This window comes from Jaculus jaculus, chromosome X (assembly GCF_020740685.1).
Source record: "Jaculus jaculus isolate mJacJac1 chromosome X, mJacJac1.mat.Y.cur, whole genome shotgun sequence".
NCBI lineage: Eukaryota > Metazoa > Chordata > Mammalia > Rodentia > Dipodidae > Jaculus > Jaculus jaculus.
This window is the reverse complement of record NC_059125.1, coordinates 22,422,475-22,444,606: the sequence shown is the minus strand read 5'-3', so window position 1 is coordinate 22,444,606 and position 22,132 is coordinate 22,422,475. Positions and strand designations below refer to the sequence as shown.

General features: G+C 36.0%; 1 protein-coding gene and 1 pseudogene across 2 annotated transcripts in view; one reads left to right on the top strand and one right to left on the bottom strand.

Moving 5' to 3' along the window:
• The window catches only part of Il1rapl1 (interleukin 1 receptor accessory protein like 1), a 1,362,835-nt gene that overhangs the window by 155,821 nt on the left and 1,184,882 nt on the right, over positions 1-22,132 (top strand). The gene's annotated exons all lie outside the window — the stretch shown is intronic.
• On the bottom strand, positions 13,364-14,222 carry LOC105944442 (annotated as a pseudogene).

The window sequence follows — 22,132 nt, the reverse complement described above, 5'->3', positions numbered from 1 at the left end:
TGTGTATACATATATATATATATATATATATATATATATATATATATATATATATATATATATATATATGTATACACACACATGGCAAGGTACATCTCCTACATAATCTTGTAAGCCATATTTAAAATTTTATCTTCATCCCAAGAATGTTGACAAGCTATAGTAGACTTTTAACCATAGGAAAGGAAGAGACAAATTCATATTTGAGTTTTACTATTTTTTGGCATGTGTGAGTGTCTGTGTGTTGTATGCAGATTGTGTGCAGATGCCACAGGAGAAAATGGGCCACTCTTCACTATTTCTCTTATACACTGAGATAGAGTATCTCACTGAACTTGGAACTGCTGCTTTTTGATCAAGCTACCTGACTAACAAGTTCCAGCAATTCTGTCTCCTTCAACTCACCACCAAACCTAACTAAGATTTGACTTTTAAAAGGATATGCTAGTTTTCTTATTGAGAACAGGTTGGTAGGGCAAAAGGAACAGCCCATAAGTAGAGAGATGCAATGATACAGAAAATAGACTTGTAACTTGGAGTTTCAGTACCACATGATTTTTCAAAGATTCAATATCCATCCCAAAGTCTCTGTTGCTAAAACCAGAAATAAGGAAGGAGATAAGAGAGGAAGAGGAAAGAAGGCGATGTAAAGAGGAAGGAAGGAAGAAGACAGAGGGTAGGAGAAAAAGAAGCCACTTCTAAAACTTATTCTTATCATTAAATAGGTCCATCAGTAGAATATTATGAAGAGTAAATGTCAATCCTTTTTAATGGTTGAGAATGTTTCAAACTAATATTTTATGAACCTGCTCAGTACTTTTACCCATCCTCTAATATCTAGGCAATCATTTCTAATTTCCCACTTAACATTTTTAGATATGGGCCACAGAAAAAATGTCAATGTCACTTTTCATTTACCATTTGTTTTATATAGACATTCTGTCACTAGTTTGGTTGTGCATGTTGTCTTCTACTATTTGATCATCAATATCAAGCAAAAGTGAACAGTTCCTTACTCATTATACTGTGCCAACCTCCATAAAGCCAAATTGCTCTTTTTTTCTCTGAGATTTCAGAATATCTGTCACATTAAAAAAGGGCATGAAAACAATTTACCACTGAATTACCTTTCTGAAAGTGTGTACTTTTATTCCAACAAAAATTACAGAAGGCAAAATCTCAAAGCCTGTGTGATGATACATTCGTATGCTGTATCAGTTACTTTTTAGTACTGGAACAAAATACCAGACTAGAGGTCACTTATACAAGGAAAGGGTTTATTTAGTTTTAGCATTTCAAGGTAAAGTTAAAACATGATGGGGAAAATATGACAGACTTGAGAAGGAAACCTGAGACACATCTTCATGTCACCAGGGAGGAAATAGCAACGTATCAGCGGGGATGGATTGTAATACATAAATGCGTGCCTCTAGTAACACTTTCTCCAGCAAGGTTCCACCTCCAAAAGGTTCAACAACCTTCACACCAGCTGGGGTCCAAGTGTTCAAGCACACGAGACTAGGAGGAACATTTTATATTCAAACAACCACATGTGCATTAGATAGTACCCATACAAATAATGCACATTATATAGGTATTAGTATAAATCAACTATGTAATTGCTATAAGTTAATAATTTAGAAATATCTCTTGGAATTTATAAAGGAGCTAGCTCTTCAAACTTATGTAGGGTTAACAAGAACACGTATAAGATCCCAAATCATTAACTAATTTTTTTAACTACTATAATTTCAGAGGGCAATACCTGAATATATACTTTGGTGTCAAAGATATCAAGGAGAAATATTGACATCACTATGAATGATATTAACTCAAATGATGTTAACTATACAGTATTGCTTCATATTTAGTCCAAAGTCACAAAGAACCTTTTTAAAGAAAACTACTAATCTGAGCTGATGACTAAAAGAAATATTTAAAGGTCTTTCCTCCTCTTCATTGACTCATTTTAAATACGAGTGACATACACACAGCAAGGGGGGAATGTGGTGCCATGAATAGAGGTTTTTATAGCACATTTTCCACTGACTTCAATGAGATCTGCCTGGCTAAATATGTTAGTGCAGTTGGCAGCCTGTTTTTTTTTTTTTTTCAAAGCATCAAGGTTTAGCCCAATGTCTCAGTGAATATTTGAAGTAGATCTGGAAATTAGAAATGAGAATATTAGTGTTGTCCTGAGAGCCCACTGACATAGGAAACAGTCCAGCCTTCTACCTATTTCAGTAGGAATGGAACCTTTCAATAATGGTAGGGTTGTAGGGCAAGTTTCATGGAGTTGTTCAAATTTACAAACAAGTGCAAGAGCAGTTACCATAAAGAAATATGGCAGAACTGCAATATTAACAATAGAATTTCACAGATTTGTTGGATTATTTTTGCTACATTATACCTCAGAATTTTGTATACTTAGGAATTTCATAAAGAGAACATTCCTTTTCAAAGGAGAAGGATGTGTTTATATCTGTAACCCAATGTCCTTAAGGCAAGACTAAAAAATAAAGACAATGTTAGTTCATCAGTCCTTGAACAGTTTTGATGACCTTTGATATACAATGAACAGTTTTTTAGTGTTGCCAAACATGCTAGCATAATGCATAATTCTGATCCTTGAAGAATTTGAAATTATCTGAGAAGACCAAATATCTGTGAATGAAAAAAAGGTAGTATTCAATTGCCCATTGTTTTAATATAAACGATATTTAGGATACATATATAGACAATGGATAATCCCAAATGCTTCACATGTTGCAATAAAGCTAAGTGACATAAGGAAATTAGTAGATGGCATTTTCCATTATCATTTTAGCAGTGAGAAAAAATGGAGCATAGATAAATCAGGTAACAAATATAAACCCACTGAATTTCACAGTGAAGGAGCAATTTAAATTAAAAGTTAGTATACCTAATAATATGAGAATTAATGTAGCTAACACACTAGTTTACTAAAAGACAAAAATTGACAGGACAGGGCTGCAGAGATGTCTTAGTGGTTAAGTGCTTGCCTGTGAAGCCTAAGAACCCCAGTTCGAGGCTCAATTCCCCAGGACACACATTATATACATACATATATATATTTGCATAATTAATAATACATCACACAGAAGTATTTATACTTTATTGTTTGTATTTTGTTGTGTGACAGTTGGTGGCAGTGGTTCATGGATATCATGCTGGCCTCAAATTGGTTATTTAGCTATGCTGGCTCCGAATTATCAATATTACAGCTTCCGCCTCCCACATGCTTGGATTACATACATCTCATAGTGTGTCTATCTCACTGTTAATAAAAGTGGAAAATGAACTTCAAAGATGAGTTGCTGAAATGTATTTTATAATATGGAATATTCACAAAATATTGAAACACATCTATTTTATAATGTTGAGAAGTTGGCGTGATTGACTATGAAATGATAAAAGTTATATGATAAACAATTTGTATAATTTGATTACATAAAAAACTAAGACTATACAGATCTAAAAAAAGAAAATAAAAACTTATGGACTCTTCATTATGGGATGGATACTGCTCCAAATATGCTGGCATAGTAAACCAAAAAAGTAAAACAGATCCAGTGATCTAACTAAACACATGCCTACTGTCATGGGAACTGATATTTTGCAGAAGAAATAATCAAGACAATGTAATAAGAATAAATGAATACACTGTACAATAAGAAGTAAAAGCAAAGGTAAGGAAATAAATGTGATTAATAGTATTGATGGGACCTGTAGTATGGTGAAAATCTTAAATGGAGTCCATCATCTAGAGGATGAGATTTGAACAAAGACCTAAAAAAGATGAAATAACCATTAGTACAGTAATAGGACACTGATAGATTATTTGTTAGGATTTTATTTCTGTATGAGGGACATAGATGTTGCAGAAATTTGAGCAGAATTGTAACTTAGCTTATTATATTTTGAATGGAAAACTCTCCATGATGTGTTGAGAAATTGCTTTATGGGGAAGGAATAAAGGCAGCATATAGAAATGTTGTGAGATCTAACAGGTAGATTTTGACCAATCCAGGCAAGAGGTGGCAGTGATATTGGCTCAGGTGATACTAATCCAGAGTAATGCAAAGTGGTGAGATTCGAGATTAATTTTAAGGTAAAGTAAGTATGATTGATCAGCAGATTGGATGGAAAGTACAGGGGAAAGATGCTTTCTAAGGATAATAAAGGGTTTTGGCCTGAATAACTGAAAACACCACAAATATTCAATCAACTGAATTTGTGAATGTTCAGGTGACCAGGTATAGAGGAGACAGAAATCCTAAATATTGGATTTCTATTGGACTTCTAAGTAAAGATGTTAGTTCACAGTTTGATAAGTGAATCTGAGTTTGTGAAAGTAGTCTAAACTCTCATATGAATTGGAAAGCTCTCATCATAAATTAAGAAAATATTTAAAGCTGTGAGGGTGGATGAGATCATCAAGCGAGTAGGGGTAGATTGAAAGAGAAAATGTCTGTGGAACTCTACAACATTATGAAGTTCAATACCAATCTGGGAAGTAAAATAGCATGATGGCAATCATCATTTTCACCAGGTAAGCTGATTTTAAGAGCCTTGAAAAAAGGGGACAGTTTTCTGTATGAGTGTGTTACTTTAAGTATGAATACATAAACTTGTGACAAGAATAATATTTCTATTTTAGCTGAAATGTGAAAAGAACTCAAGAAGCTGTATCTTATAAGAAAAAGGTTGGAAGATGAATACCAGTGATTTTCTTTTACCTGTCTGAAAACTGAACTTTCCTAAACCTGGAGAAGCAAACTAAGCTGTTTGCTTACCTGAGTCTAAAACCTCCAGATGTCACATTGAAATAAAAGTTTTTATTAATTGCATTAGGCCAAATGAGTACTAAAATGGGTAAATACAACACATTGTATGTCACATTCATGAAGTAGACTCTCAAATACTTTTCCTCCAGAATCTCACCAGTCTCATACCAGGAAAGCTGGAGATAATCCAGTGTATACTGTCCACTGTCCTCTCTTTGTCTTGACCATTATAGAAAACAGAATAGATTTTCAATGGATATAGGATTTTGGATTGTGAAGGGTTTCCTTTTCCCCAAGTTTCACTGCATCTGACTGATTGATTACAAAGAGGAAAATATTTCACCAAACAGTGAAGAAAATGTATCATGAACAAGATATTCTTGTTTTGTAAATTTAACAAATAAGGGAAAAGTATAAGTACAGAATGGTTCTTGAAAGGTGGCATTATGAAATTTGAGATTTTATGTTTCATGAAGGTTGGGAAACCATTCTCTATTAATAAGCCAGAAAAAGTAATAGTATTTTAATACCTTATAAAAAGTCAACAAAATGACATAAGTATAAGCATACTGATTCGTTCTAATTGATTTTGAAACTAAAGGTCTGTCGTGAAAAAAAAGAAAACAAATGCATATTTATCTTGGTGTAGTTCCCTATTATTACCTGTAATTCACAGCATTAAATTTGCCTATTCCATAACACTTTAAAAATGGTATTTTATTGAACATATATCTAAACTTTACTGTCCTTTTATTTCCATAAGGATCTAGAGATAAAGAACCTTGGGGGCTGAAGTTGAAGACACTTCCTTGCAAATAAATTTTTAAAAAATTATCATAGGAACCTTGGTTTCATTGTTAATTTTGTTGTATCTTTCTTAAGTCTTTGAAGGGAAGGTTTATATTCATATTATGTTGGATTGGGAATTAAGGAAGTTTAGATCAGGAATGATTGGGTCCACAATGTCCTTGTCTTACCTGTAAATAAAGAGTTATGAATCAGAGCCAATCTTCTTTCAAATTCATACATATTTGGGTTAATATACACATACAGATTTGGAAAAGAATTAACATCTAACAGTACTGTCAGAGGAAGATAGCCAATCCCATCAAAAAGTAGACACAATATGACCAAAAAGAAAGATCAGTGAGAGTGTCAAGTCATGAATTTTCCCTAGAAATTTCTGCTGATTTGAAGATGAATCTTGATTGAGATGTAAAGCTTCCACTTCCAAGAAGTTGAGTAACACACACAGCATGAAATGCCAATATCATTTTAATAGACACATCTTACAAAGGTGAGTTTCCCAAGCTTTCTGAATGCTATTATCACACATTTTAAGGAAGTAGGTCAATGTTATCATTTCTATACAATTTTGTTGCTTTTATGCTGCTTTTTATGATGATCTTACAAATGCCTCAGTAGGAATACACTGAGGTGTATATAGGTGATTGATGTGATATTGGTTCCTGTTTCTGTTTTATTTGAAAAGTCTCAACTTCCAACCCTACTATTGTAAAAGCATCATCTCCCCTTCCAAGCTCAGGCATGTTTTGAACTCTTTATCTTTTTCTAACAGTTTATCTAGTATTAGCTTGCTTTTTATTATTTTCTCATAAAGTTTTAAGAACACCATTAATGTGACACATGTCTTTCTATGCCAAGAATTCATTACAAAAAATATGCAGCTTCCAGCCAGGTCGCTCCATGTTCTATACCAACAGCATATGATGTCTTCAGCAGTAGGGTATTACCACTAACCTTTGGTGGGTTATCAAGTATTCTGACAGAAATCTGTCTTCTTTTGGGAAATCTTGTAGGTCTCTCTGATCAAGTTACAGGTCAGTGTTCAAGAAGAGAAGGAAGAAAAAGATAAGTCATATAAAAAAGATAGAGAGAAGAGAGAGAAAGAGACAGAGGGAGAGAGAGGGAGAGAGAAACAGAAACAGAAGATTAAGGTTAGTCTTCACCATACCCTTTCCATGGCCTTGTGATTCTAGGGCTGGAGGGATAGCTTTGGGGTTAAGGCATTTGCCTGCAAAGCCAAAGGACCCAGGTTTGATTCCCCACGGCCCACGTTAGCCAGATGCACAAGGGGGCACACACGTCTGGATTTCATTTGCAGTGGCTTGAGGTCCTGGTCTGCCCATTCTCTTTCTGTCTCTGTCTGTCTCTCTCTCTCCCTGTCTTTCAAATAAACAAATAAAAATATTTAAAAATTATATCTCTAAATTATTTTGAAGCATAAAGCCTCATTTCTTTATATCATTTCTTCTTAGAAGTCAAGTAGTCAAGCAGAGTCATATACACAGGTGCATCCTAAACTTTACAATCCTACATAGAGTGAAAGTGCATGGTAATTTTTATCAGCTTGATGAAAACCAGCTTATGGAAGGAAATGGATGTATTTTGGCTTACAAACCTGAGTAGAGCTCCATGATAGCAGGGGAAATTATGGTATAAGCAGAGGACAGACATCACTCCTGACCAACACTAGGCAAACAACAGTAGCAGGAGAATGTGTCAAACATTGCCAAGAAGAATTTGGCTATAACATCCATCAGTCCACCACCAATAATACGGTGCCTCCAGTATGCCCAAGTTCCCAAATTGCAACCAGCAGATGATCTAGCATTCAGAACACATAAGTTTATACGGGACACCTGAATCAAATCACCACATTCCGTATCTGACTCCCATAAACTGGTAACTACCTATGACGTAAAATGTCATGCATTCAGTCCAACTTTAAAAGTTCCCAGTGCTGTTCAAACATCCCATAGACCAAGGTCTTTTAACTGAGTAGAAATACTAAAAAACAAAAAGAACAACAGCAACAAAACCAGAACATAATGTCAGAGAGTAAACAGTCACATTGCAAAAGATGGCACTGGGTACAACAATGAAAACATTTTTTTTTTTTTTGCTTTTTTTTGAGGTAGGGTCTCACTTTAGCCCATGCCAGTCTGGAATTCACTATGTAGTATCAAGGTGGCCTTGAACTTGTGGAAATCTTCCTAACTCTGCCTCTCTAGTGCTGGAATTGAAGGCATGTGCCACAATGCCCAGCTCAACAGAGAAAATTTGAACCAATACAAGATTTAAAACAAACAGGGCAAACATCAAGCACTGTAGCTCCAAAATCTGACAGCTCTAAACAGTGAAAAGTCTCCAAGTCTGATAATTCTAACAAGGGATGAGTCCCTGGAGTTTCAATTCTGCCCCTCCAGCTTAGCTGCTAATAACCCCAACTATACTTCATCTGGTGCTGGCAGCTCTCCTTGGCAGTCATCCCATATTCCTGGCTGCTCCACTGGGTCTCCACTGCAACCCAAAGTTCATTCTCGTGGTACCTTTGGGCCTCCATGCAAGTAATCCAATAAGACTGTTTCACGCTGCCCATGACCATTTCTAAAGAGCAAAACTATGTTGCAAATTCAAAGACCTGATCTTTCCTGCTTTTATTATACTCCATAGTACCAGGTATGCTACCAATTTATTATTCTAAAGAATGATTAAGTAGACCTTGAAGAACAGGACAGTCCTTCAGGATTCTGGCCCCTGCAAAAGAGTCCATATTCTTCCTGTTGTCCCAATGCAGATGATATGACCTAGTCTCAATGGTTGTAATCTCTGCAACAATTGCAGCTGAATGGGCAGATGTTTTTAGCTAAAGATTTCCTATTTTTCTGGGTCATATCCCTTTGTTCACACCAGTCCATTTCTGTGGAATGCAACCCTATACAAATTCCCAGGACACAGGCATGCAGTATACAGAAAGTACAGAACCTGCTTTTAGCCCAGTCAAGACAAAGCTCTTTCTCACTCTCACTCTCATAAGCCAAACCTCCTGCATTCAGATCTTTCAATTTGACCAGATTAGTCCATCAAACTTATATCAAAGCAAGGCATCTCTTAGGGCAAGGATTCAAATTCATCCACATTCCTTTCACAAGTAAGTTACAAGGGGCCAAAAGCCACACAGGTTTCTAGCAGTAATGATTCCTCTTATGGTACTATTTTTACTGTTGTAGTTAGTTTTGCATTGGTGGCAGAAAACATCTCATCAACAGCAGTTTGTGCAACAAAGGGGTTTATTTTATCTTACAGACTCAAGAGGAAGCTCCATTATGGCAACGGAAAATGATGGCATGAGCAAAGGGTGGACATCAATTCCTTCCAAACATTCAGGTGGACAACAACATTAGGAAACTGTACCAAACACTTGCAAGGGGAAGCTGGATATATTACTCATAAGGCTGCCTCCAACAGTACAGTCACCAGGAGGCTCCGATTCCCAAATTACCACCAGCTGGGAACTTAGTATTCAGACTTAATATTCTTAGTAATTTAAACAGTTTAAAATCAGAAAATTTGGGATAAATATGTTGACAGTTTAACATACTGAAAGTCAGGAATCTTGCTTTTTATATGTAGCTGCAAAAGATATGACAAACTATTGTATTCATGTGGATGGCTGAACTATCAAAAAAGAAAAGGAACCAGGTCCTGGTAGAGCACGTCTTTAATCCCAGCACATGAGAGGCAGAAGTAGGGGAATCTCCATGAGTTCAAGGCCAGCCTGAGAATACATAGTAAATTCATGGGCCACCTGGGCTAGAGTGAGACCCTACCTCAAAAAAAAAAAAAAAAAAAAAGACCAAACAAACAAAAAGGATATTTTTCAAGTTTGTTTCACAATGACCATGTTCCAATTCATCATTATCATCACATAGATGCCAGCTGACAAGATCATATGAAAATCATTATGGATGTATGCAATATCTTGATGCCTAGATTCCACATGGAGACTTGAGGGGAATAGGTACAGGGAACTGACCTCCTTTAGAGTTGATAAAGAAGCAACCCTTACCTTGAAAGATAGGTTATTCCTTTTAACTATTTTTCTGATGATATGGCAGTATTATTAAACTTCAAAATACTTTGTCTTAAGAACATGGAATTTGCAGTTCATTTCACTAAATAATATAACATAGTAAAATAATCTAAAATGAAATCTCTGAAATTCTGATCATCTCTAAAACTGTTAATGAACTCACATGATACATGACTAAATGTTAATGATATTCTGTCAAAAATGTATTAAAAATATATCCAAGTTTTAGTTCCTATTATGGTACACATTCTATTTTTAAATAGAATATTAATTCAAGAATAGAAAGAGGACATGAAAGCATTTATTATTTGAATCAATATTTTTTAGCACTTACATATGCTTATTACATTTCAAAGCAAGTGCCTGAGAAATATAAGTGAAATTCATTAATACATGATTTTGACTCTTTCACATTTGGATACCAAAAGTTTCTTATTCGTATATAAAGTTAAGATATTTAGCTAGTAACTATTTGCACTACTACTAGCCGTAAATTAGGGTTCTTTGCCCCCACATCCTTGCCAGTATTCATTGTCATTTTACTTTTTGTTTTACTTCTTCATTCTATTTTAATTCATTTTTTTTTATTAATTATATGTTTTGTATGGCCATATCATGTGTTGGTAGTATCCTTTTCATCTCCCTTGCCCCCATTCCATTGAAGGCCTTCCTCAGTGGGATTGCTGGTATTACTCATGAGGTTATGGGTTATAAGTTTTGAAAGCAGCAGTCCGTCGTTGTTGGATAGGGCACAATGTTTCTTGATATGTCCTCCCAACTTGTGGCTCTTATGTTATTTCTGCCCCCCCTTCCACAAAATTCCCTGAGCCATGGTGGTTTAAGTGTACTTCACAGTTGAGCTCCCAGCAGCTTCTGGATTTCTACTTTGCTGTGTGTTGAGTATCCTAAATGCCAGTCTCCTTCACCCTGACAGTCTGCCAGGCTGGCTATGTAAGTAACACTCTTGCTCATCTCACCAATTCTTCTGTGGTTTCACCTGGGGACTGGATTATATGCCAAGTGTAGTTGATCTCCTCTGTTCTTCCTAACTTCACAAAAAGAAAAATAGATTCTCCAACAGAGAATGAGGTCAGAGTAGGTTAAATGAGAAAACTTGTACAACCACTATGGAAATTCCTGAAAAACATAAAAATTGAGCTAACAACTGACCCAGTTCTTCCTCTATTGGGCATTTACCCTAAAGGTTCCATGCTTCACTACAGAGATATTTGTTCAACCATGTTTTTTCCTGATCAATGCATAATTGCTAAGAACTGGAATCAACCCAGAGGCCCATCACTGCACAAATGAGTAATGAAGGTGTGGTACATTTACACAATGGAATTCTACTCAGTAGTAAGAAAAATTGATATGATAAAATTTCTAGGAAAACTGACAGACTTGGATCAGATCATAAACAGTGAACACATACAATCACAGAAAGACAAATGCCAGATATTCTCACTTGTCTGTGGTTACAAACCTGGATCAGCTTCTGTTGCTGGCATGCCTGACAGGAATAGATAATAGGGTAGAAGTATGTGGGCAATGAGAAGGGGGTTTGGAAGGAGATACACCCAAAAGTAAACCAGAAATGAATTGGTACCATAGTAAACTTTCTCCTGGATAGTAGACTATAAGATATATAACCCTCAACAGGAGTTTCGGGGGTGTGGGGTCATATGCAAAGAAGGATCCTGGGGAGGGTTGGAAGAAGCCTAACCTTTAAACATTTGGCTCTGGCCAGTAATTCTCAGCACCAGAAATTGGTTGCTACCCATACTGAGCTGTTGAGCAGAGAGACAAAACAAGACAGCAACAGAGAGCAAAACAAGACCTTATTGCTGAAGACACCACATGCTGCTGACATTGAAAACCGAGAGCTCTAGCTGGAATCCAGAAGGGAGACAGTTCCCAAATGGGTTGCCCATTTAGTATGGAAAAGTGCTCCATGTGCTAGTGGTGGAAAGTGGCCAACAATGTTGTTAGCAGGCAGGGAACCCTGCTATTTAAAACCAGCCAGCCTGGTGTTGGTCATATCCAATGGCTTTCTGATTGGCTAAGTGACCAGGCTCGTGGAAAAGAACCCATAGCAAGAACTGGGAACCAGGTCTGAATCCTATGGAGTCCAGGATTATGTCCTCCAGAGACAAGCATCCACTAGATTTTGGACAAAAGAGGGGCCACATACATCAAAATCTCTCTAAATTAACAATGTTGACATTTTGTTTTCTGATGATAGCCTTTCTGAAATTAGTGAGATGGATGTCTAAGTAGTTTTACTTTGCATTTACCTGATAGCTAAGGATGTTGAACATTATATAAAAGAATTTATTAGCTACTTGCATTTTTTCTTCTGAGAGCTGTCTGTTCAGTACATGTGTATATTTATTCACTTATAGATGATTTTAGTGTTTCTTGCAATTCTTTATATATTCTAGATATTTTAAAATCTATTATTTTTAAAAAAATATGAAAAATGGGCTTCATTTTGTTGTATTTCAAACAAATTTTGCTTTTTTTCTTTTTCCCACTGGTAATTAACCCTATGCCTGAGGTATACCTGATAAAGATTTGGAAAAACAAACAAACAAAAAAAAAACATGCAGACTTATGCAACACAATACAGGATCCAGAAAAATCCTCAAAGATATGGACAGCTAATGTTTGACAATGGTATCCAAGCTATACACTTAAAAGAAGATATTCAATAAAATTTGCCAGAAAGAATGGATAGCCACTTGCATAATATGAAAATAGATCCATGTTTGTCACCCTGCATAACAAAGTCAAATTAATGTCAATCAACAACTTGAACATCTCAGAGACTGGAGAGATGGTTTAATGTTTAAAGGTGCTTGCTTGCAAGGACTGTTGATCTGGCTTCACTTCTCCAATCACCCACATAAAGCTAGACTCCACCAGCAAGAGTTCTTGGTGCACCTATACAAACACATGTGCAAATAAATAAATATTTGGATTTTTTAAGTTTTTAGAAGAAATAAAATCCAAAACTGGTAGAGGAAAGCAAAAAGAAACATGTTAAAATATACTTATTGGCAAGAAATTTCTAAATAGAGCCCCAACAGCAAAGAAATTAGTCCCAAGAGCTGTCAAATGGGATCACAGGAAATGACAAAGTTTCTGCACAGCAAAAGAAATTGTACAGAGTGAAATGACAGCCTACAGAATAGGAGAAAAGCATTATTGATATTTAGCATATATAATGTTTTAGGGTTTAGAGTACTACCCAAAATATTACATTAGAATTTTGTTTCAAATACAACATATACTTGAAGATCTATAGAATATATCTCAAAGCAAATGAAAATATTTGTATGAATGAGAATAGACAGTCTTTAAAATGTAAGAATCGGATTTCTTTTTATATCAGTATTATAAATGGCCCAGAAAGATATAAATGGATTGATGTTTACTGCTAATTTGTAATTAGCATTAGGGAGAAACCTGCTCATATGTGGCCTTTAGTAAGTTGTATTGATTATTAGGTTTTGAGAGGAAACAAAAATAGAGGTGATTTAGTTTTTCCAGTTTATTTCTCTATAAATAATAGAAAGGTGTTATATCTTCTTGCTGTCAAGTGGAACAGATTAAAGGTCAGTACAGCATGCGAGATTTGCTCCTCTAATAGGAACTTTCAAGCTGAGGCAACATAGGCTGCAGTGGTGGCAGTGGCCACAGGGGCAGTGACCACAAATGTAGATAGATCAGCCAAGAAGGCCTTTACCTTCTCAGCAAGTTGGAAGGTGTACCCAGTCTCCACAGGCAAAACCAGGTCCCACTTGTATCCACTGATGGTAGAATGAGTCACGGAGGCAACAGTTGGGTAACCAATGTGCAGACAAACATTGCAGACACCCTGCAAGAAGCGAGAATGCAGGGTATAATCTCTGATGTCAAGCATTTTTGGGTTGTAGATGCTGCCATTGTCAAACACCTGCTGGAAGACCAGCCCAAAGGAGAAGGGGGAGATGTTCAGCATGCCCTGCAAGGTGGCCTTGGTGGCTCCCAAATTGTCTCCAGTCTTGATGAGCTGCACATCCCTCAGAATTTCAGTGGTGTCCCTGGAGATTTTGGTGGTGATGCCTCAAGCCTGAAAGAAGGAGGTCTTCTCGGCCCCAGACCTGAACAGTGACTCCGCATGGGGCAATGACACCAACTCTGGCAGCAGCTGTCACTTTATTGGCCAGTAGCATGTCCTGGATCTCAGTAAGGTCCTTCTTGGTGAACACAAAGCCCACACTCCTCTGGATATGAGGCAACAGTTTCTCCAGATCTGGGTTGTTCTCCAGGAGTTCTCAGATGGCCTTTCACATCATGGTGTTCTTTCCCATCAGCACCACAGCCTTCCCTCGGAGGGACATGCAGATCTGCTGCATCTGCTTAGAGGCCACTTTTTCTGCTCCTGCCATGAAGCATTTTGGATAATCATACAAGAGTTGGATGATCTTATGGAAGTATTTGGATTTCCAGGTCACCCTGTCTTCCCTGGACATCAGGACAGTGCATCAGGGATTGCCATGCAGGGTTTAAGGAAGATGTCACTATAAAGAGGAGGCCTGGAAAGAGAAGCATTGGTTTTAATTTTATTCAGTGATTTTATTATGTATATTTTTTCTTGTTACATGAATATGTGCTGGTTGAAAATGTGAAGAAATAAAAATGTATTAATAAAAATTTAAACAATTCTTTTAAATATACCCAAGTTGCTTGTGATTTTTATTTTTCTAACATTCCTTAAATGTGTTTGTTGGTAATTAAAAATGACTTAATGTGTAATTGCAAGATGCTTCTTTATAAAGAGTTTAAAGAGACCAGAATAGAATTTTCTTGTCTTACATATGAAGCTGCTGATGTCTGTCTCCAAGATAAGTAAGTTGCATACATGTGCTCTTGATGATTTCTATGATAAAACAAACAGGGAGTGTCGATCTATTGACATTGATTATTATTTGTGAAATTAAGAACACTGAGAACAATGCAGTAGTTATGGTAGTTTCAGCTATACATCTCTGTTGGTTTGGAAGAAATGGTAGGATTATTTCTGTAATATATCTCATATTTACTGTATCTCTCCCTTGAAACATTCTCCATTTTATAACACTTTTAAATCTAATATTTAAATTTGCATAACAGAAATAGATTTCATCACCACAATTTTGTAATACTTTTTAAACTTTTTTTTAATTTATCTTCCTTTTCCATTTCCTTCCTCTAGTATCTTCATGCTGGTCCCTTATGCTCAAATATTCCTTTTGCTTTCATGTCATGTGAATTATCTTATCCATTATTTCTTTGTTAAGATCTCTTTATCTCTTATAGTCATTTTCTTGTTTCTTAACCAACACACACGCTAAAAGCTGGGATTCACTTGTGAGAGAAGGCATGTGATATTTGCCTTTTTGAGTCTCACTGATTTTGTTTAGATTAATGATTTAGAGTATCATCTGCTTCCGTGTAAACACCAAGTTTTTATTTTTCTTTATGGTTCTTTACAGTTTCATTGTGCATGTGTCAGATTTCCTTTATTTGTTCATCTGTTGGTGGACAGCAAGGTTGGTTCCCTTCCTTAGCTATTATGAATAATGCAGCAGTAAACATAAACATGGGTTTGCAAGTATCACTGTAGTTTGGGGATTCATATCCAGAAATGGTATATCTAGGTCATATGGTAGTTCCACTTTTAGTTTTGGAAAAACACCTATTCTGACTTTCACAGTGACCACACTAGTTTATATTCCCATAAGCAGTGTGTAAGTGTCCCTCATCCCATCATCCACCCTAGTATTTGTTGTCCTGCTTTTTGACTTTAGACATTTTTATTGGGGTAAGAATATATATATATTTTCTTAGTGGATAAAGATGATAGACACTTTGAGAAATGATTATTGGATATTTGTGTTTGTTCTTTTGAGATGGTTACCAACCAATTTGCTGATTGGAAGGTCTGTTTGGGAGGATACTTAATTTCACAATTCCACTTCTTTCTATATTGAATATGTATCTTACATATAATTTACATTTTTTTTTCTCTACCATCCTGAAGCCTGTCTATTCACTGTGGTAATTGTATCATTTGCTGTACACTAGCTATTTAATTTCATGTAGCTCCCTTTGACAATTAATGGAGGTTTTGCCTATGCTATTAGAATCCTTTCCAGAAAGTTTTTGAGCATGCTAACGTATTAAAGTGTTTTCTCCATATTTTCCTCTAGCAGTTTTAATGTTTTAGATATCGTGGTCTTCAATCCACTTTTAGCTGATTTTTGTGTAATGTACAAAATGTGAATCTAATTTTATTCTTCTACATGTGGATATCTAGTTTTGACAATTCCATTTGTTGAAGAAACTGTTTTCAATAATTTTTAACATCTCTGTCAAAAATTACATAGCTTAAGCTGTGTCAGTTTATTTCTAGGTACTCTATTTCTACCTCATTAGTACAAATATCTGTTTTTATACCAGTAAAATTCTTCCTTTGTCACTCTCTATATATTGTATGTAAGGACAGATGTGGTAACTCAAGCAGCATTACTTCCATGGAGGATTGCTTTGGATATTTGACTCCCTTTTTGATTCTATAAATGTTTTATTATTATTATTATTATTATTATTTTTTAGTTCTATGAAGAATGTCATGGGAATTTTGATTGGGATGGCACTGAATATGCAGATTGCTTTTAGTAATATAGCCATTTAATATTTAATTCTGCAGATCTGTGGGCATTGGATGCACTTTTACCTACAGTCTTCAATTTCTTTCTTTACTGTTTTTGAAAATATTTTACTTAGTTACTTGAGAGGGGGAGACAGGGAGAGAGAGAAAATGGGTACAACAAGCCCTCTAGACACTGAAAACGAACTCCAGACATATGTAACATCTTGTGCATCTCACTTTACGTAGGTATTGTTGAATGAGATCTCTGTACTTTGGCTTTGCAGGCAAGCACCTTAACCATGAAGCCATCTCTCCAGCCCCCAATTTCTTTCCTTAAAGTCTTAATATTGTGATTGTAGAGGTATTCAGTTCCTCCATTATTTACAGGTTTATTCCTATGAATTTGTTTTTATACTAATATAAAAAGATAAACTCCTTATTTATCTTATTTTGATTTTCCAAGGCAGGGTCTTGCTGTAGCTGACCTGGAGTTCGCTATGTAGTTTCAGGGTGGCCTTGAAATTATGACAATCCTACCTCTACCTCCCAAATACTGGGATTAAAGGCATGCACCACCATACCCGGACTAATGTTTTTTTATGGCTGTCCAGAAAAAAAAAAACTGTACCAAATATTATTTATTTATTATTTATTTATTTATTTATTTTTAAATAGAGCATATGTGCCAGGGAGAGAGAGAGAGAGAGAGAGAGAGAGAGAGAGAGAGAGAGAGAGGGAGAGAAGTTGTTGTGCTAGGGCCTCAGTGACTGCAATCCAACTCCAGATGCTTGTACTACCTTGTGGGCATGTACGACCTTAAACTTGCCTCATCTTTGTGCTTCTGGCTTATGTGAGATCTGGAGAGTCAAATATGGGGTCCTTAGGCTTTGCAGGCAGTGCCTTAACTGCTAAGCCATCTCTCACCCTATTTATGTACTATTGTTTTTAATATTTTGTTTTCTTGAAGTAGTGTTTCACTCTTGCCAAGTCTGACCTGGAATTCTGTGATCTCAGACTGGTCTCTAGCTCACAGAGATCCTCCTATCCTCCTACCTAGGTATCCTGAGTACTAGGATTAAAGGTGTGCACCACCACACCCATCTTTAGTAATATTTATATGCTGATTTTGTAACTTGCTACTTTGTTCAAAGTATTTGCCAGACTGAAAAGTTTGCTGGTGGAATCATTTTAGGGATAGAAAAATAACAAAGAAATAAATATATCACCAGGTAGTATATTAATTTAACCAGATGCTAACGCAGACAGTTCAAAAGCTGGCTTAGGTTCTCTACTAGGCCCATATTTACCATAATGCCAGTAATGATAGCTAACTGTCTTGCTATACAAAAATATTATTTTAGATATTTATACAAATAAATTCATTCCATAATCACAGAACCCTGTGTACAAGATACTAAGAAGTGCCACATTTATTGGTAGCATAAGTGAGGTACATAGAGATAAATTAACTCCACAAAATTATTGTTAGTTTAAAGGGCAGAGCTTAAATTTCAGTCTGAACTAACATTCCCCAGAAAACATTCCTGAAAGCACCTGGAGTTTGAAAAGTAACATACTCCAAATATTTCACCTTAGGGACCTATGGTGAAGATAAATTCTTCAGGCTGTTTTAATTAGGTTATATACAAAATAGGGATAATTTGACTTTTCCCGTTCTGATTTATACACTTCTTATCTGCTTCTATTATTGTATCATTGCTTTCAGGAAGACTTCAAGTAATATATTAAAGAAGAGGAGAAAGAGATTGAGAAATTGGCATCAATACCTCATTTGAGATTCTAGATGAAATGTTTCTAGGTGTCCCCCTTCTAGTATAATGGTGGCTTGATATTTGTCATGTCTAGCCTTTATTTTGCTCATCTAAGATTCTTCTATTCCTAGTTCCTCCAGAGGGATGCCCTTTCCTATGGTTTTCTTGCTTTTAATAAAGGTTAGTTGTATCATCATTAATTCTATTTTTCCCCTCTATTTTTTTTATTTTTTATTTATTTGAAAGCGATGGACAGAGAGAGAGAAAGAGGCAGATAGAGAGAGAATGGGCACACCAGGGCCTCTGGGCACTGTAAACGAACTCCAGACATATGGGCCCCCTTGTGCATCTGGCTAATGTGGGTCCTGGGGAATCAAGCATTGAACTGGGGGTCCTTAGGCTTCACAGGCAAGTGCTTAACCACTAAGCCATCTCTCCAGCCCTTCCCCTGTATTAGTACCAGGGATTTGTCAGCTCATTGTATTGGACATGATGAATTCTTTCATGTTTTCCTTTTATTCATCTACCCTTGTCATGAACTGTGTACTTTCCTGGTCTCTAATGAAAGAGGCTGTCTTAATCTTCCATGTGTAGTATTCCTGTAATATTTTCTACAATACTGGTTGTGTCTTCTTGAATTATCTTACTCTGTACTTGTTTTGTAGTTGCTTTCCCTTTTTATTCTTTTATTTTTTATTTATTTATTTTTTTCGAGGTAGGGTCTCACTCTAGTCCAGGCTGACCTGGAACTCACTATGGAGTCTCAGAGAGGCCTCAAACTCATGGTGATCCTCCTACCTCTGACTCCCAAGTGCTGGGAATAAAGGCTTGCACTAGCACACCTGGCTTCTTGTTTTGTAATTTCTTATTTCTACATGATTTTTTGTCGTTGTTGTTTTTCAAGGTAGGTTCTCACTCTGGCTCATGCTGACCTGAAATTAATTATGTAATCTCAGGGTGGCCTTGAATTCATGAGGATCCTCCTACCTCTGCCTCCCGAGTGCTGGGATTAAAGGCTTGCACCACCATGCCTGGCTCTACCTGAATTTTAAATGTAACTTTTCTGAATATAGAAATTTCAGTTGCCACATGTTTACTTTTAGAACTTGAAATATGTAAATTACATGATAGCCTAGCTTTTAGAGTTGCTGGTGAGAGATCTAATGCTATTCTGACATGTTTGTCTTTATGTGTTAATGACTTCTCACTTTTTAAAAATAGCATTTAATATGTTTTTTGCTTTAAATTCATAGATTTTTAAAATACCTTTTCTGATTTTTATTTATTTATTTATTACTGACAGAGAGAGAAAGAGAGAAAGAGAGTGAGAGAGAGGGAAAATGCCGGTGTCAGGGCCTCCAGCCACTACAAATGAACTCAAGATGTATGCACCACCATGTGCATCTGCCTTATGTGGGACCTGGAGAATTGAACCTAGGTCCTGAGGCTTTGCAGGCAAGCACCTTAACTGCTAAGCCATTCCTCCAGCCCATATTTTTTTTCTATCTTTATTATGGTATCTTGTAAAGAAGATTGTCTCCGCTTATATCCCTTTGTGATTCTAAATGTATCTTGTGTTTGGGTATATATTCCCTTCTTTAGGTTTTAGGGAAATTTTGTTGTAATTTCTTTTGCAGTTACCTTCTTGCTGTTAGGATAAACATCTAACCAGAAGCAACTTATAAGAGGAAAAGATATATTTAAGGCTTATAGGTTCAGGGAAGTTCCATTATGGCAGAAGAAGCTGGCTCTCACTTCCAGAAATCCATAGCAGAGAGACACCACCAACAGTATGAACTTAAACTGTTCTGGGCATGCCTAGTAGATCCACCCCCACGTACACCTCCTCCAGCAGTTTACTGGAGACTTAAATTGCAAACTTAATTTTAATAAACAAAATATCTCTGAGGCTATAGGGGAGATACATTTACATTTAAATCACTGCAGTTTCAAATTAGATAGATTAAGCATGCTCAGGGTTGTATGGCCATAAACAAACCACCACATCTTCATTGAAGAATTTGTCAAACAAGCACCTTTATCCTGAGCCAACTTCCTAGCCCTAGAGAATAACTTTTCAATGCCTTTCGATTTTCTTTTAGCTCCTTTTACTCGACGCATTCTTAGGTATGATCTCTTGAATGCATCCCAAAGTTCTTATAAATTTGGGTGACACTGAATTTTGGTTCTATATCTGAATATATGATTTTCTCACTTTTGTGTTCTATCTTGACTGGAAGTCTCATCCTCAATCCTTGAAATTAATTTTTTTGTCTTATGTGTTGATAATGCTTTCTAATTTTTTTGTTTGTTTTCATTTGATTTAATAACACTTTATTCTCCAGTGTTCTTTTACTTTCGAAATGTATCTCCATTAAATATATATCATCCAGACTATTGACCATTTCATCCACTTTGATAATTTTCTTGTCTAGGTCATAGATTGATTTCCTAATTTCATTTGTCTGTTAAGTTGAATCTTCTATGTGGTAATTGATTATTTATTGATTTGAGAGAGAGAGAGCAGTAGAAAGAGAGAAAATGGGCATGGCAGGGTCTCTAGCCACTCCACTGCAAATGGACTCCAGATGCATGTGACACCTTGTACATCTTGCTAATGTGGGTACTGGAGAATCGAACCTGTGTCCTTAGGCTTTGGAGGAACTACCTTAACTGCTAAGCAATCTCTCCAGCCTTCATTGATCCTTTTTAAAAGTACAATCTGAAGTATTTTTTTTCTGGGTTTTCTGCTGTCTCATTATCTTTTCATTCTAGTATTGTGGGGTTGTAAGGTTCTGGAAGTATCATAATGCCTTTTTATCTTATTTTTTATTTTTGTTTGTTTATTTTGTACTTCTTATGTGAGTCTTTCCTGGTATCAGTCTTCCTCTTTTCCCCATTCTGTTTGTTATGCATTTTACGGAAGTCTTCTTGGTGAATTATCCCCCCTCAGATTTATGACCCTGGTAGTAATTAGATGGATGGCAGAAACAGATATCATCTTATATAGAGGATATTTATGCACTTTACTTGTGTACTCACAAGGTTCAGAGATGGTGGAACTAGGCTATTGAATGAGTAAAATATAATTGATACTTTTTGAGAGTTCAACATATCAATAATTAAGTGTTGAAATGAGTAGTGAATGTAGAAAGAGGAAACAGGGACTAAACTATGAATACGAGTGGAAGTATATTAGGTAGAGTATGTGATACTAGTCTTGGTGTTGTGAACGAAAGAACATTCATAAAAGCCTATTCAGATAAGATTCAAGTTAAAACATAAACCTAAAAGTGTTAAAATAGAAAATTGTTAATAAAATGCAAACGTGTTAATAAAAAAAAAAAAAAACTGAAATAGCTTGGGAGGTAGCCCATTGGACAAAGCACTTAAGCGTGAGTTTGAACTCCAGATTCCAAATACAAAATTAGAAGCCATGGAAACCTGTAATTCCAGCACTCTGTTGGAGATTGGGCAGCAGAAAAAAGAGAATTTCCTCACAAGCTTGTGGGGAGGGAACAACAAAAACAACAGCAGAGAGGAATCCAGACAGAAAAACCCTGCCTCAATTCATATGTTAAGTCAAGGAATTACCCAAAACTTGTCTTTTGACCTGCACATGTGTGCCTTGGCATGTTCATGCCCTCCCTCAAATACAAACACACTCACAAACATGTATACACAAACATATACACAAAAGTAGACTAAATAAAATTAAAATTAATGTTCAGATAATAAGAGATACAATGAAATAAATGAGATTAGGAACTCAGTCTCTTCAGTTAGAAGTGGTGGGAGAGTTAGGAGTCTCAGTAATTTCCAGTTAAGTCACCTGAATATTCGTCCTGTTGAGAAGAATTTCTATATGAGAACTCCATTTGCTGCTGTAATTCCCAGGACTGATTCTTCCAGCATCACAATTGCAACCTTGTTTTGGGTATATTTTTCCCACAAGTGTGACGTTTTGTGGCTTGGT